Source organism: Microtus ochrogaster, chromosome 5 (genome assembly GCF_000317375.1).
Source record: "Microtus ochrogaster isolate Prairie Vole_2 chromosome 5, MicOch1.0, whole genome shotgun sequence".
In the NCBI taxonomy this organism is placed as follows: domain Eukaryota; kingdom Metazoa; phylum Chordata; class Mammalia; order Rodentia; family Cricetidae; genus Microtus; species Microtus ochrogaster.
The window spans coordinates 13,024,916-13,029,641 of record NC_022012.1 but is presented as its reverse complement, the minus strand read 5'-3'; the positions used below and the strand labels follow the sequence as shown (position 1 = coordinate 13,029,641).

General features: G+C 45.8%; 1 pseudogene; it reads left to right on the top strand.

Annotated features, from left to right (window-relative positions):
* The first annotated feature begins 1,219 nt into the window (after positions 1-1,219).
* LOC101999672 lies at positions 1,220-4,493 on the top strand (annotated as a pseudogene).
* Positions 4,494-4,726: the final 233 nt, after the last annotated feature.

Here is a 4,726-nt window from a genome sequence, read left to right as displayed (position 1 = left end):
CAATATTATCTCCTAGAGGACACAAGGATGTCCTGAATGGCATTGGGAGAGGAAGCTAATGAAACAGGAAACTTGTCAAACCTTCAGGACTCAAAATGTTCAGGAGCCATCCCCCAGGTTATGAATAGTAAGTAATTGTTGCTGTATGTGTGGAACTGCCAATAAATTGGGAGGGGAACCCTAAAGATACAGCTTATTTTCATGCAGGGATAGGGTTTTTGGTGTTACAGCTACCTCTGAGTCATCCCTACTCCTTTAAGTAACTTTGAATAATCCGTTGGTTTGCCAAGCCAGGCTTAATGAAATTATTTCCTTAATTTGGCTCTCGCACCCTATCTCGGGAGTTACATCTCCACAGAAAGTCATACAGCATGAAAAAGGTGCCCATACAGGGACAAACAGAACCAAAGATCTCTTAGCTGCATGGGCTCTGTATGGTATTTAAGGTGGACTTCTGAAGCCAATCCTTGTGAGAGTGGAATTTGGGCGGCAATGCTGATACAGGAGATAGGGTTTCTCCTTTGCTTTAGTGGTAATTCCATGCTGTCTGATACGAATGATAAGACATGCAAACAAGACTGAGCCATCTGAAAGTGGAGTATCTTTGGAAAGAAATCTGGGGTGATAACTTTATTTCTGTTGCTGTGTTAAAACAGTGACCAAAAGCTACTTAAGAAAGGATAAGATTTATTTTATCTTACACTTGGAAATTAGGGTAAGAACTCTAGGCAGAAACCGAAGAGGAATGCTTCTTGCTTGCTTGCTCACTCTCTGGCTTGATTCTAGGCTAATGTTTTACTAGCTTATATGCAAATCACTTGTCTATGTGCCACTCAGAGTAGGCTGGGACCCTTCTGCACCAATTAAGATATTTCCCAACAGGCCAATTTGATTTAGGCAATTCCTCAATTGAAGTTCTCATGTCTGATAACTGTTGAGTTTGTAAAGTTGCCAGTTAACACTAATTGGGATAGTCTTTCTCTGCATGGAATGGGGTGGCACACCTTACTGGAGTCCACTACAAGAGACTGGGTAACTAGTACAAATGTCAGTGGACTAGAAAACATACAGCAATTCTCAGAAGTGGCGCTGTGGGACCAGACTGTAAGCATTTTATGGTGGTTGTGTGCGCTTTCGTGTGGGTGCTGAAAGACAACAGGCTCCACTGCCTGTCCATAGTGAACTCGTCGTGTAACAGGAGAATCGCAGGGAGAAAAGCATGATACTGCCGCCCGTTACTGGTGTGCTCTTAGCAGGAAATTGTGGAAATGAGGGAGTGGATGAAATACAGGTGTGACTGCTATTGTAGTAGGCTAAATCCAAGGGGGAAAAGGCTGCTAATTACACCTGTGCTGAAGACGCCTTCCTGGGATCACAGAAGTTGGAGTCCGTGGAAAGAATTGAGCAGTAAGGAAAGGAACGTAGAAGTGATAGAAGATATCCTACAGGGCTGACCTTTAATATAGAAGGAAATCTGTACTGGCATGCAGATGGATAGCTTGGTTGTCTCATACAGAAAACTACATCTGAACTGCTTGACTTAGGGAAGACTTTTAAACAAGAAACACCCCCTGGAAGCCTAGCGTGTGCTATTGTGATAGCGATGGGACGTCAGTCTAAGTGAGAAAGTGGAGAAACTGAGTTGGCATGGTCCATCTACTCATTCTTCCTTGACCTTCGTAACCTAAGGGAATACAAAGGAAAAGAAAAGAAAAAGTCCACCTAGACTGACTCATGAGTCTGGGGGTGCTTGAGCTTTCACTAAAGTCCTTGTGAATATTAGGACTCATGAAATAATGGGTGACAGATTTAACAAGATGGCTTAGTGGGTGTGGGCAGTTGCTTTGCAGGCCTGATCCCCAGAACCCACCATAGAAGGAGAGAACTGACTACCCAGAGTTATCCTCTGACCTTTGCCTGCTCTCCCTGGTGCACACACACCTGAGGACTGACTACCCAGAGTTATCCTCTGACCTTTGCCTGCTCTCCCTGGTGCACACACACCTGTACTCACACTTCACACACTCTAATAGTATGTTTTTATTAAGGAAAATTAATATTAATAAATTTAAAGAACAAGCCTTCAGAGATTCTTCCTGTTAGGAACAAATAATCTGTGTCACATGGAAGACATAGCAGCAAAGCAAGTGTCTCAGGGAGACAATTCTTTCTGTAGAAAAGATGCACAGAGCCCAAACCTGACTAGCCAGCCCACTTATCCCTAGTGAAATGATAACTGGTGGGAGTTCAGCTTCATAATCTGATACATTTGGCTAATTGGTGAGAAGGGTAGGTGGGTTCACCCAGGTCTAAGGAAAGAAGAAACAGGGCACTCCAGTGCTAGGCTTCCTGAGCCTCCTTATTCTCCAGGGAAAGGTGAGCGCACTATCGGACCATTCTGCAGCCCCATGACACAGGGCAATCAGTCACAATAGGGAGTTGAGTCAAACAGGAACTGTTTATGTCTGTGAGCATCCACTTATAAAGGTTAAGCAACATCCTGTGACATTAGGGTACCTCCAGCCAAACCTCCCGCTGGCTGGAAGGGTGTCTACCTAGTGTTTGCTATCCCATCCCCACTCAAACTCTGTCCTACAGGTCTTGAAGTCTGGGGCCTGAACTGGAGCCAGGCTTTTCTCTGTCCCAGAGGCCTCGAGGTACAGGCCCTGAGATAATTTTGGCCCAACACTCCAGGATAATTTTTACCCTTTCCGGTTACAGGGAAGCCAGCTGCTGGCAATCTGACTGGGTCTATCTTAGAAAAGGACTTTTTTTTTTAATTTATTTATTTATTGAGGATTTCTGCCTCCTCCCCGCCACCACCTCCCATTTCCCTCCCCCTCCCCTGATTAAGTCCCTCTCCCTCATCAGCTTGAAGAGCCATCAGGGTTCCCTGACCTGTGGGAAGTCCAAGGACCGCCCACCTCCATCCAGGTTTAGTGAGTTGAGCATCCAAACCGCCCAGTCTCCCCAGTACTACTCAGCAGTAAAAAACAAGAACTTCTTGAAGTTTGCGTACAAATGGATGGAAATAGAAAACACTATCCTGAGTGAGGTAAGCCAGACCCAAAAAGAGGAACATGGGATGTACTCACTCATATTTGGTTTCTAGCCATAATTAAAGGACAGTGAGCTTATAATTCGCAATCCTAGAGAAGCTAAATAAGAAGGTGAATCCAAAGACAAACATATAGGCATCCCCCTGAATATTAACCTTCATCAGGCGATGAAAGGAGAAAAGGACTTTCTTATTGTTATACAATTCACACCTTTAGCAAGTCAATTTCCGGGCGGTGGTGGCGCAAGCCTTTAATCCCAGCACTCAGGAGGCAGAGACAGGCGGATCTCTGTGAGTTCGAGTCCAGCCTGGTCTACAAGAACTAGTTCCAGGACAGGCTCCAAAACCACAGAGAAACCCTGTCTCGAAAAACAAAACAAAGCAAAACAAAACTTCTTACCTAAGCTTCCCAAAGAGGCAATGCCACTGCAAATTCCCAAAGTCACAGGATGTCTCAGTTTGCTGGGTCCTAAACCCTTAGGAAACTCAGATAAGATGTACTCTTAAGTAGACATTTGATGTAGGAGATGAACCATCTAGTGACGGAGAAGCAGAAGAGCCAAGGAGGAAGCACAGAGTTGCTTGAAAGGTCAGAACCTCAGCAGGTAGCTCTCAGAAGGCCAGAGAGAAGGCACTGCTGCCCCTGGAGCTACAGGAAAATGGCCCTGACAGTCAGAAGTCTGTGCGTCAGTCTACAGCTAAGCACATGCGACAGACTTTCCTTCCCGTTCAAGAGAGGCAGGGACAAGGTCCCCATTGTGATCGACCACTCACCCAGGAAGAGCTGGTCATGGAGGCCAAGATCACAGAAGAGCTGAATTTACATTCGCTAGAGACCTATGAAATTCTTGAGGCCGATAAAAAGAAGCAGGTTCACAAGAAGCGGAAGTGCCCTGGGCCAATCATAACCTACCATTCAATGACGGTGCCGCTTGTTGGGGAGCCCGGTCCCAAGGAGGAGAATGTGGACGTGTAAGGACTTGATCCTGCTCCTGCAGCTTCTGCATTGACTGCGCACGCTGGGAATGGAGCTGCCAGCGCTCCTGCTCACTGCTCATACACCTTCATCACATTTAGTGATGATGCAACATTTGAAGAGTGGTTTCCCCAAGGGCGATCCCCAAAGGTCCCTCTTCGGTAGGTCTGCCCAGGGACCCACCGTCCAGCTTTGTACCAGATCCTCTTACACTGTTACAGACATACCCGATGCCACTGCTCAAGCCTTCAAGATCATTCGTGAGGCGTACAAGAAGTACATCACTGCCCATGGACTGCCACCCACTGCCTCAGCACTCGGCCTGGTCCCCCAGCCCCCTGAGCCACTCCCTGGTTCTGGGCCCAGGGCCTTGCGGCAGAAAATTGTCATCAAATAGAAGTCCGCTGTTCCCTTTGATCTCGCTCATATTTGCTCTGGGTTTTGTTTTGTTTTAAATCATTTCCTTCCCTAGTTTTTCTGGTTTTGTTTTTTTTTAATTCTAATAAAATGGTAAAAATAAAAATAAAAATAAAGAAGGTGCTTCATCTGAAGCCATATAATGAGCTACGGGGCAGGGGGATAGCCAATCTCAGCTTCAGAAATGTGCTGTGATAGCAGAATTTAAAAGGATACCCTAAAAATAGCCAATTAAGGAGCTAAGGAGCAGGGCCATAAAATTTAACGAGGTCCAG